Here is a 13,340-nt window from a genome sequence, read left to right on the forward strand (position 1 = left end):
ACGGACACACGAATCCAACTTCTCTCAGGTACAGTTTTTAATTATTTCTTTCTTTCCCAAAACCAAAAAAACATATTGTTCTTTCATTTTTAGAGAAAGAAAGACAAAAAAAAATGACAAAGAGGAGCGAGGTAATAACATTCAAAGCTCTAATAGCACGGAGAGGGAAAAAAGGGAATGACTGGTCTGGTAAATTAAATCTACCGGAGCCTCTGTGTACCCAGAGACCCTCACAGGGGCATTTTCTCCTTGGTGGCCTTAGAGCACCCTTCCTCCTAATGGAAGGGAAGCAGAACAGATGGGACACAAATTGCACTTTCATACACCTCAAGGTTCAAGGCAATTTCCCCTCTGCGCCTGTGAAGTTCTCGGATTGCCTCTCCATCCTTTGAGCCTTTCACTCTTCAAAGGGGTTTGGGTTTGTTCAGTGCCCTGACTCATACACACACACTAAAACATACTCCGACACCAACATGTGAGCGCGCGCACACACACACACACACACACACACCAGCCTGAAAGCAGTCTGCAACCACTGGACACCCTATATGTTTTCATCATCTCACAGTCATTTACGGGCCTCGTTTTAAAGGGACAACACTGATACCATCAAAGACACCACCACCTATATAAATACAAAGATTACTGATCTTATAAAAGCAGCCTTTGTTCGTCCTGACAGACGTCTGCACGCAGAGTGCACTCCGACGTCCTTTATAATGCAGCTCGCTTTTCTTTCTTTTTTTTTTTTTTAAGTCATTACACGTAGCGGGTATTTTTGTAGCCTGTAATGGCTTCAATATATTACAATACCGTCATGTAGGGTCTCTTTCCGTCTCTGTTGCTCAATCTCACCGACCGTGGGCGCCGAAAGAATTGCAATTTATCAGAGCGAGTAGATTTTCCTCTCTTTCATTTGATGTTGGGTGTACAGTGCGCGGCTGAATGGCCCAGGTGCTCGCGGAGCTGCTGAGGAGGTAATAAAAGACTTCCAGCAGTATTGTTTACTGCTCCATTAACAAACAAACATTAGGGCCCATTTGACTAAGTACTGCTGACAGAGAATATGGTGATCAATCACCATGGCAACCATCCCCATTAATTAATATTGCGCTGGGAGATTTAGGAATGCTTGGATGATGAGGACGGAGAGAGTGCACTGACTTTTTTTCTTATTTCTTACGTCCTGTGCGTCGGGATGGGGATGGTTGTTTAATTTTTTGTGGGTTTTTTTTTTTGTAGGCGGAGTTTCCAACAGCACCATCTTTCATTTCGGGCCCTTTTTTTTTTTTTTTTGCCTGACGCCCGGCGGGAGCAGCCTCGCTCTGCATACCAACCAAGGGGTTAACCGTGTCCCCGAAGCAATTACAGCCAATTGTGGAGCTAGTTAGCAATTAGTGGATTAAATGTAATGAGTCTGCCGTTGCCGTGGCGACGGGATCTTTCAATGATGCTTGTGAAAATGAAGAGCCCTTTACTAAAAAAAAAAAAAAAAAAAAAAAAATTCAGTGTTTTTAAACAGATGGAAAGAAGATAGGTCCGGTCCATTAAGTGCGATCATCACTTTAGTTTTGTTATTGAACGTAATTAGTTTGTTTTCGTGTAAACCTTGAAATGACAAAAAAAAAAACAAACATTGTAATTAACCTGCAGAATCAATGCAACCAGCGAAAAAAGGCTAAACATAACGTGAACCCTCGTTTACGGAGAGGAGCACCTGGTGTGGGCGGCTTGAAAGCAAAGCGTGAACTCATTTTCAAGGTTTTGTTGTGTTTGTGAGCTTCTTTGTGCGATATTATAAAAAATCAAAAAAATAAAAACAGTGCATCAGTCTGGCAAATTTGGATGTACATATGGCGAGACACTTATAGAGGCAGGCTTTTATTTTTAACAAGTTGTGTGCACTGAGCTTGTATGTTGCTCACTCAGCTGTCAGCCATAGTTATTAGACTGTTCAGTCATATGCATATTGCACATATACAGTACCATCTGTGCTTTTGTCCCTTCAGGGCCAGCGCTGACATATCACGGTGAGAAGACTCTTATTGAGTAGTATAATGGATTCCAAACTACAGCATTTCATATCCCGTGTAATTTGATCGCTATTTAGTCTGGATATCTGATGCCCATTCCTTTCCCTTTATGAAACCGTCTGTGCAAACGGGGCCAGAATCCAAAAATGATTTATGACAGATTCATGAAGAGAGGCCAAGGGGAGAGAAACAGATTAGGTAGAAATCTGGAGAGATAAAGATGAGACGACTGTCTGCTGCTGAGGGCAGCGAGACAAGCCCTGTCTGTATCAAGCTCAGGGAAATGTGCTCAGGGCCCTGACAGACAGCATCGAACCATCTCAGAGCTGACACAGACATCATCTTTCTTTTCTTTTCCTAGGGCAAGGGGAGAACTGTGACATTGCCAATTACGGAGTCCTTAGGTGGCCGTCTTGTGCTTTATTTAGCCGGTTTGGCGCTTGTGTACGACCCCGATGAAGGCTCTCCTAGACGTATTTTCAATAAACATGTCATCACGTGTCCGAACCAGGTAGTGACACGGGAGAATGGTATATCATCCCCAGCAGTACGTGCGGTTGAGGCATGTGATAGCAGCTGTAAAGGAGGTCTGATCCTGTCAGCTGAGCACATGAAGAGTGGACAAAGTGATTTATCCAGTGTGCTGCTCCGCTCTACTCAGCTGCTAACGTTGTGGCAACAGCAGCAGCTCACGGTGTTCAGATAGCATACAGATATCCCTGTTAGAAGAAAAAAAAGCAAGGCATTCAAAATCTCTTATCATTCAGGGACTGTCTGCTCAAGTCGTATCACCGTTACATCATCCGGAGCACGGGGTCGGGCGGACTTTGACATTCGATCACACGGAAAGTGTTGATGTTTTCTCGCTGTGTAAACCCGGCGTTTGTGCTGACAAATCAACAGTAAAACCGGGCTGATTCAGCCCGTTTCTCCGGTTTTCAGCTTCCATCTCCTTTTCATTTCTCCCCACCTCTCAGGTATGATGACTGTCAGCCATAATGCCGGTCAGCGTGAGCCCGGCTGCAGTTGAGCGAAGTGCTGGAAGGCCTGTGCGATTACCCCTGCCCCCTGCTGCGAGCGCTGCAGCGATGGAGGGACTGAGAGGGAGAGTGGTGAGCTTTTAATACCATGCACAATAGGGCACCTCAACCCCAGACAGGCACCATATTTACACTGAGCTAAGGCTCTCCCTGAGCCTTATGACAGAGCAGGCGGAATGATCACCCCTCGCCTTGCAGCCAGGGATCCATAATTCATGAGAAGAGGTGGATGGGGTGCAAACAGGGCATGCTTACAGAGGGAGGGGGGCGCTGCCTGAGGAGTGTGTCCTGAGCCCTGTGTGTCTAAGTAATTAAATGGGATTAGGTATGCGCTGAACCCATTTTCAGAGAGATTGGCTGGCAATGCCATTATTATTGGAAAGGATCAGAGGGGCTTATAGGCATTGGGGAGAAAGGTAACTGAAGAGAGAGGTTTGAGGAGATTTATTAAAAGAAAAAAAAAAACTGACTCTCAAATGTGGGTGGCAGGTTGGAGACAATCATCTTTTTACATCCCTTTTCCCTCTTAAAGGAGAAAGAGGTGAGAAAAGGAGCCGGTCCCGCGGCCGAGCTTCCTGCGGAGGTGTGGAGAGAGGCGCCAACGCGTCAAAAGGAACCAGGGCTAGCTATGTCCACAGACTCTGCACCTCTGCTCTGCCCAAAACATCCGTTTCTAATTTGTGTGACAATGCCAGTGCGGATGGTACCTGATTTGCAAGAGGGTGCCCGGAGCAAAACCCATTTGAATAAGCACACATCCGAGTTATCAGGGATCAGGAGGGAGAGCTCACAGGCAGACAGGGCGCTACCGCTTCCCTCAGCAGCTCAACACCTCGACACACTCGGCTAACAATGTGTCTCTGCGTGCACCTGGACTGTAATCCTAACAATGCAGCTAGCAAAAGGTCCGCACACAATCGTGTAGTGTAACCCCAACATCTTCTTCTTAATCTGAATGGATGGTAAATCCCGAGCTAGGGTGCCCTACTGAGGGATGATTTCCTCTTGCCAGAAGAGCTGAAGCAACTTCTTGTTTGTGCCTCCTTTTTCCCCTCACAGAGAGAACCTTTTGGCGACAGCAACCCTGGGAGAGATGCAGAAAGCACGTCCCCTGGGGAGAAAAGCTGCCTCAGGCTTCAGAAAGCCTATTTACAACAAGCTGTGCTTGTTACTTTCATCAAAATAGAGCACTGAGCTTTTCTCCTGCCTTGTTTTTTTGTGCTTTTGGCAGGAGGTTGTTATTGTAAAGCACTGACTCCATTGTGCTCAGCGATGCGGTGAAAGTCTGGCTGTCCACGGCCATGGAGAAGACAAGAGAGGGGAGACGGTTGGACGGAGGACACGCCTTTTTTTTTTCCCCGAGACCTCGGCGTGTTTTATAGACTTTGAAGAAGTGTCTTTCGGTGGGAGTAGAGAAACCTGCTATGTCACTGAATTTTCCCAACCTTTGATCCCCGACTGTACTCCATCAAGTTCAATTAGAGGATCGCTGGTCTCTGGCGAGCACGTTTGTCATAATCTATTGGGTATGGTGCATTCCAGATGTTGAAGGAGAGGACAGAAAATCAATAAACTGGATTGGGCTGCCGGGCCCGGAGGGAGGTCTCCTTACCCCTGGCCTGCGTGGCTCGGGCTCAGCTCTCCTCCATCAAGCCTCTCTTTTTACTGCAGTTTGGGCCATCAAATTGAATTTCATCAAAAGGTCTCCACACAAAAAGAAGGGGGGGAAGATATATAGCATAAAGCTTTTGTATTCCACAGACTCTCCATTTGCCCTCCAGACAAATATGCAATCACATATAGTTAATGTTCGGGAAGGGCTGCTGTTTGCTTTTGATTTTATAAAGAGCAAACACCAGCTGAGTTATCACTCCAGTAGTCTTTACTCGCCAGTCGAGGATAGACCCTCACTTTTTGTTTGCTGTCATCAAACACAGATACACATTGAGCCGGTGCGGGCGAAAAAAATCTCAACTATTTCACACCCGTGTTACATTTTTACATGTTTGGCGAGACAAAAGTGATCCCAGATCTTTTCTTCTGATGCTGCACATTCTCTTGTTTGCTCTTATCAACGCCGAGCAGACGGAACAGAGAGGAACTCTGGGAGGAATCAAGGTCAATGACTCCTTGACAACCGCTCCATCTGCGGGTCGTTATCATTTCATTACCTGCCCACGTCAATAGCCGACCCTTTTTTTTTTTTCTTCTTTTCTTTTTTTGACTCCATTTCCATAGTAACTAGCGGGTCGTTGTTTGAAAGGGGCCAATCGCTTTTGGACAATTGCCTCTGAATGGTGCAGCATCAGCGTCAGTTTTCAGCTGTTTGCAAACTCCGACTGTGTGTGTGTGTGTGAGAGACAGAGTGTGTGTTTGTGTGTCAGCAGGACAAGCCTACAGGCGACACGTACTATCTTTGTTCCTGAGAGGTAATAATCACTGAAACACTATGCCACTCTCCCACAAGGCGGAGATTCTCATATACATGACTGACTGTGCGGCTGATCTGGTTATTGTCACTGTCACCGTCAACCTCTGCGCTCGCTCCCACTCTCTCATTTCCCCACCCTTTTTTTTTTTTTCTCTTTTACCTCAAGTATGTAGAACAAAAGAGAAAAGAAATATCACCCAAAGGAGGTGGTCCACCTACAAAATCTATAAAGTCCTCCATCAAAATCAGCTCCCTCGCTTTATGAGGACATTAATCTGCTGCTGCAGTGCTCTGCTCTTCAAAGCACCTTGACAGTGTGATTGTCCTTTTTTTTTTCCCCCCCTTCTCCTCTCGTGGCTGCTGTTTCTTGTGTGCTTTGTTATACAAAATCTCCAAAGTTTATCAAACGGAGGGGAGGCTGTAAGGAAGAGACAGCGCCTCAGAGAGAAATAAAGGATGGAGATGAAGAGAGGACAGAGATAGATAGAGAGGAAGAGAGCAGGGAGGAAAGAGCAGCGCTTCTGAGTAACAGCCCTGCCAAAATAAATCCTCCACGGGAAAAACAAAACATCCTGTGAAATAAAACTCTAGCATCCCCCTTCCAAAAATGCTGCAACCTTCATCTATTACTCTCGAGTGTCAGATAAATGTCTGGAGGAGATGGAGAAGTTGTCCTTGCAGTTGTGCTTTCTCTGCCTAAACTCTGCATGCGCTCCCTCTCCCCCACCGGTACGCTGCACAACAAGAGTACATGCACACACACCTGAGTGCTGCAGCCGGGTCGGTCCAAGTCAGAGCGTCGACGTTTGGCCGTATGCTGGTTTAATTGGCTGCCTGTAGGTCGGGGGGGGGAGGGATGAGCGATATCTGTCCAACTACGCCGAGCGCAAAGACGAGACGAACTTAAAGATCCGTTATTCCTGCAGGACAGTATTGTCTTCACATCGGTCATGATAAATGCAGCTCACGGAACGCTCCCCATCCGCTATTACAATCAGATTCGTCTCTGGCTGCGCTCAGCGGCCCCAGTAAAGTCTGCCACGGAGATTATTTACAACGCTCAAGGAAAAAAAAAAGCCCTGCTCTGTTCTTTAACAGCCCCGCCGGTGTTGAGAGCGTTACCCGGAACATGAGCGGAGCCGAGCCAACGCTCTGTTTAGTAAATAAATTAAGTGGGTAAATGAGGGCGGCGAGCGACAAGAGTGGGACCCCCACTCCTGTTAATTACGGCCGCGGCTGCAGCTCTGGGACTCCTCAGCTAACAGGTAGGGTCGGCGAGACTGAAGTTTCCGGTTAGGGTCGTAAAATCCGGCCCTCTCCGCGTGCTGGAGAGAGTGCCGGGGGGGTCTGAGACACAAATTATGTGCTGTCGATGGAGAGAAGGCGAATAAAATGCGTGCAGAATTATCTTCACTAAGGAGGCTCCACTCCAGTCGTTTCATTTAACAGCCTGTCCTTTTTTTCCTCTTTTCTTTTTTTTTAAGATTCACTTCGTAATCACAGATGAGAGATGTGCACATCAAACGAGACGAGCGACTTTGGTCTACACAGCTGCCTTATAAAAAGCAAACAAGCTATAAATAAAAGAGAATTTTATAGAGGGGCGTCTGTCGGGCATGTGGGGTTGAAACGGGGGAAGAGAGAAGTAGAAAGGGAAGAGGAGGAAAGGAAAAGGAAAAGGAAAAGGAAAGGGGGATCATGGAGACATCAGAGACCACAGTGCATGACATTACCCATTATGAATACAATGTGATGCTATTTAAATGTGATGGTAGGAACAGGTTGGCTCGGGGTGGGGCTGGTGTCACAGCTTGTAATGAGATCCTTTGATGTGGCAGATAAGGGGGGAACTGAGTGCGGGAGACGGCCCTCCGGGGAGGAGAGGCGAGAGGACACCCGACCACAACCGCCGCGGCGAAAGGAGAGGAAAAAGGAAAAAGGAAAAAAGATGAGAGACGTGTGGGTGGAGGCAGGAAGCGGCGCACAGACAGAACATGTGGGGATCATCTGAGGGAAGAACTGACCTTTCACTAAGCCCCGCCCCCCCCTTGGTTACTGTTGCTATGCCTGTTAACCTTTCCGGTCCGTACGTACGTTGATAACAGCGGCAGACTTAACACTGATTTCAGGCAAAGTGAGGCTTCTCATGTTTTGCTGCTGCCTGACATCAGCTGTAGCTAGCTAACTAATCACGCTAACTTCACAAATTAGACGCCGGAGAACTAAAAAAAACAATAACCCTGTTTAATATTCACCTGACGGCTACATAAATAATGTTATGGTAAAATACTGAGACTCACTAGTTGATAGAGAAGACAAAATCAAAGGAAGAGTTAAGATGGTTAATCCTAATATTATACGACAAGTATGATGAGGAAAAGATCGCACTGTTATTTCAACAAGCGTACTACCTGTTCCTGCTTATTCTCAAATCCCAGTAGTAAGAAGAAAGCCCATTCGTCTGACAGCCTGTTACACCAATAACATAATTTTAGTGTTGCAATAAAATCAAGAGAGTCTAACCACAGTTTGTGTACACTCCCGTCATCTGTGTTATTAGATATAGAAATATAACACACTGATGGAAATGTTAAAAAAAAAAAAACTATTAAAGATTTGCCTATTGGAAAATGAAACTTTAAAAGGAGGAGGGTTAGGAACCAACAACAAGTGAGAACTAGAAAAATTGGCATTTCCTACGAAAATACAGTGTGAATGCTAAAAGCTGAAGTGATTTCGGAAATCTGCTGAATGTCCTGCTGAAAATGCATAAAACTATACATTGAATGGCTGGGAATTTGCAGTAAAAGCTGAATTTTCAAAAGCTGAAAAGGCAGAAAGGCTTAAAAGCAATGGGTTGAATGGGCTAACAAAGGTGAACATTTTGATAGCTGAACAGTTTATCTAGCTGAATATAAAGCTGAACGTATGAAAAAGCTGAAAATGCAGAAAGGCTGAAAAGTATTTGGCTGAATAGGCTTTAAAAGTTTAACATTTCTAGAGTTGAACATAAATCTGAATCTTTGAAAGGGTTGAAAAGGCCTGAAAGCGGAATATTGAATAAGCTGAAAAGGCGGTTTGATAGCTGAATAGTTTCTCTAGCTGAATATAAAGCTGAATGTTTGAAGGAGCTGAACAGGCAGACAGGTGAATATTTGAAAAGACTGGAGAGTAAGAGGGCCGGGGGAGCATAAAAAGTTAAAGATAAACAATGATGGATGATTGATTGATAAACATGATGGAAATTAAAAAAAAAAAAAAACTATTAAAGATTTGCCTATTGGAAAATGAAACTTTGAAAGGAGGAGGGTTAGGAACCAACAACAAGTGAGAATAAGACCTTCAGAACAAAGGGCTGTCAGAAATATTGGCTTTTGTACAACAGGACATTTTTCATTCTACTGGAGTTTCAGTGAAATGTTCCAGTCGCCAGGATAAAATGTTGGCAGCTAACGTTCCTGCAAACCACTGATATGTTCTCATTTGTTCATGTCAGAGGCTTCGTGCAATAAACTGACATTTCCCCAAAACATGTCATCTTGGGACGTCTGTAGTTCTGCTTGTGGTGACCAAAACAGGTATTTTAATCCAAAACATGAACTTTTCTGAACCCTGACCAGGTCGTTCTTCTGCCCAACCCTAACCAGAACATAAGCACAGCGTTTTCACAAGATAAGACTGAAAACTGAACCAGATAATCGCACAGTTAAGAGTTTTAACTCGTCTCTGGTTTGCAGCAACATCAACTGCGAACATTTATTGCGGTGATCGGGTTGTGCTTTGCCTGCTGCGACTAGCAAGACGGACGAGGTGAGATTTCATCTTTATCGTCTGTATTTTCAAACAATAAGTTTCAATTATAATGTCGCAGGAGAAAAGGCTTTAAGCGATGAGGACTAACCAATGTTTTTGAAGTCTTGGATAACCTGTTTGTCCGCGGCTGCTGGAGTGTAAACATCCACAAATCCAATTAAAACCGGTGCAGAGACGCTAACACGCCGGACCGGCTGCTGCACAGAGAGGAAATATTACACAGCAGTATGCTTGCAGCTGGCTTTTTTTAATTTAACCTTCAAGCCTGCAAATTTTAGTTAGCTAATGAAAATCCCTTAGAAATAGCCCCCTGTTGCTACGGTAATGTGTGCGATTGTTAGCCGGACATGCTAACATTTGCAGCTCTCTCACTTGATCCATCCCTTTACACTTCTGCTCTTTTTCTTTTTAGCGTCTTCACTTGGTATATCCATTTTTTTTTTTATAGCCCCATGCACGCTGCTTAAATAAGCGATGAAATCAAAAGCCCGACGCACCTGCCGCGACTATTACGGTTCCTAGATTGTGTTGGGAGGAGGGTTTCGAATGAACGGTCAATTATCTTTTATTCAATCAATGTGAATAAAGAAGCAAATCCTGTGTGGAGCATCATGCTATGCTCTATTAATTCTGTTTGTTTGTGTGTGTTCGGCATGCCAAACCCACACACACATGCACACACATATACATACACTCACACACACACACACACACACACACACACACTTGTTCCCTGACCTTAGCAGCTCTCTGTTCACTCCAGGTGTCCCGGTGGAGTCTGGCTGTGCCGCTCTGCCATTAACAGAAATCTCCACCTGCTGTCTCGGTACAGCCGCGGCTCGCCTTATTTCTGACAGAAATCAATCAAGCCGTCACAAGCCATCATCGACTTACTACGTGTTTGAGGGTGCACCCACTGCGCACAAGAAGAACGCACACACACACACACATGCACACACTCACGTATACAAACAGAAAAAAAGCCTGAAAACAACACGCAGGCTGCGGCTTGATGTTTCCTCTTTTTATGATGGCAAACAAAGTGCAAAGACAGAAAGAAAATCATTTGACAGAAAAGGGAGAATGTGACAATGCGTATTCGGAGGCCTTGTACTTCTGACACCCGCGAGCGAGACGGTGTTGAAGCGCACTTTGAAGGCGAGGGCAGAACAATAATCAAGGCCTGTTTCTGAGAAACACGGAGGAATCTTGGCACAAGATGTTCTCTCTGATTGAAAACAAATTGGTTTTTATTATCAACCTCACATGATCTTACATACCAAGAGGCATAGGTGGTCTTTGATTTGTGGCTATGCGTGAACGCAGGCCGCTTTCATCTCTGAGAAGTTTGTTTTGCCCAACTGTTCGAATGTTGTTCTTGAGATTATATTTATGACGGGGTATCTTGAGCTGATCAAGGCTCCTTTTGTTTATATCTCATCATCAGGCCAGGTGTGGGGTTATCGTGAAGCCGGTTGCCCAACAGCGCTTGCACCGTCCCGGGCTAGTGCAGACGAAGCTCAAATATTTATCATCAGCGGCTTCCAAATAATCAGAGACGATCTCCTCCCATTGTTCCACGCAGACAGTCCAGATCGCAACCAAACAAGAGGATAATAATCTTCTGAGCTGTTGCTTTGTAACGCAACAAATCAGGAAAGTTCTCAGGGAAGACTTTGAATAACACACAAGGCGCGATAACATGAAAAGGGTGCGAAGGAGAAAGTCAAACCCCTACTCGCGTGGTGGAGACAACAGTAGGATATTTACAGTCAACGTCTGGGACGCGGCGTTGCGTTTCACCTAGAGACCCATAAGCTCTCAGGATCATCAAAGCAACAACTGCCACAACCTGGCGTGTGTGGGCCCGCGTGTCACACCTCATTTCCCCCCGCCGAGTCTTCGTGTCTGTTGGCAGGCAAATGACTCGGGGCAAACATTCGCATTTACACACCAGAGGTTTACGTGCCTTTCCTTTATTTCACATCAGCGCCGCGCTCCATATGGAAATGTGACTCTTACACACCGGTAGTTAAAGCACTGCCGGCTCTGATTTATAAACTGTGCTGGTGATTTCATTACAATACATATGAGTAGTAGTATTTTTTTATTTTTTTTTATTAAAACCAGCTCAGGTTTATAAGTCATAGTTAATACCTTCCCGCTAGAATAATTCATTATTAAATATTGATTCTCGACCCAATATTATCAGACTGAGTTGAGTTACAATCAGATTCCACACGGCACGAGACGGCACACGACAGGGAGCTGATTGCGTCCATACTGGACAATAATAGGAAGTACAAAATAAACATAAACCATTTAAGTGTGCAGCCTACTCACTGATGTTGGGGGTAAAAAGGAAATCCAGGAAAACGTGTGAAGTTCGCACAATCAGAGCAACAATTACAGCGAGGCGCGACGCTCTGCTTCCGAAATGCTCCTAGAAGCCGCGCAGCAGACGGAACAAAACCACGTCTCACATGCATCAAGGTGAAGTTGGTATAAAGGTGTAGGGCTTTAATAAGCAGCTGATGTAATAATAATAAGAGGTGATTAGAGATATCAATAAATATGAAGTGTTTTTTGTAAGAATGAAATAACACATGGGGAAGAGCCTGTTTTTTCCGCTGCATTTTGCCTTAATGCTAAGCTAAGCTAAGCTAAGCTAAGCTAAGCTAAGCTATGAAGGACGTGCAGACAGGACAGTGGTGTGAATGTTCTCAGCATGAAACCAAATAAATACATTTTCCTAAATGTCAAATTTTTTAGCAGTGATTGAACGTAACCAAGTATATTTACTCCAAAACTGTTCTCAGTGTCAGGTACAACTTTCTGTTACTTCAGACTTTTACTCGAGTAACAAGAGTAATATTTTAAGATGAAAGCTTTTACGACGTTTGGGTACTTTACATAACAGTGACGTTTACAGCTGACCTCATTTACAAAACGTAATTAAAATTCCTCTCATTTCCAGTCTTTGAGCCACATCCTGACTCCAGATCCATCATCCTGCAGACATATGACTGATGTCATCTCTCATTTCACTTTATTTCGTTTCCTGGATCTCTTACAAGATGTGACTCCTTTATAAAGCAGCCTATTAAACATTCAGCATTATAATGCAGTCTGAACAAAATCCTGGTTGAAACATCATTATTGTGAGATGTTTGTGAATCAGCCATTATGCTAACATGGTGCCAGTAAAAGTCTCTTTTTCGAGTGAGAAACTTTTGGCTTTCATGTCAATATTTTTGCTCATGCAACTTGCTCTCATGTTTTATCACCGGGTTGTAAACACCACAGAGTCACTAGGTCACGGCGGGGGACGGTGGGGGGCGAGGGCTCCAGCTGTGAATCTATGGTACGAATTTCACTTCCTGCCCTCCATCCTGACAGCAGGAGAGAGTCTCTGAATCTTCTCTTCAACAAAAACCTCTGCTCTCAGGCCCAGGTCTCCACCCGGCCTGCCCTGACATCCCCCGCATGCTGCAGCTGTGACCCCAGAGCTCTTTCTGCGCCGCATGGTGGGAGGAGGTTACAGTGAGTCGAGAGCATGGCATGCAGGATCGAGCTCTGTAATGTAGGCTATTTTTATATGTTTACTCTTGATACTCTCAGGACTTGTATTTCTCAGAAATGTCACTGATACGACTCGCTAATATTACTGAGACCTGTTAAAGTTTGAATTATGGCACTTGTCAACATCACAGACGTTAAGTTCCCCTCACATGCGTGTAAAGAAAACATGGTTATCATAAACACATATGTATTTAAATAGGAAAGAGGTTACCTACATACTGTACCACATAACTGCAATATATCATCTGACGTGTGCAGGTGTTTCCAGTATGTGTGGTACATAAAGGTGCTACTAACCTTCACTCTCTCTTTTCTTTAAAAAGAAAAACTGTGAACATATTACTTTTTAAACATAATCTTATACTCCTGTACATGTTAATTTTCCTTATTTCTTTAAAAAATAGCCATTATAATGTAAATTTTGAATGTCTTTATTACTGT

Source organism: Sparus aurata, chromosome 5 (genome assembly GCF_900880675.1).
Source record: "Sparus aurata chromosome 5, fSpaAur1.1, whole genome shotgun sequence".
Taxonomy (NCBI): Eukaryota; Metazoa; Chordata; class Actinopteri; order Spariformes; family Sparidae; genus Sparus; species Sparus aurata.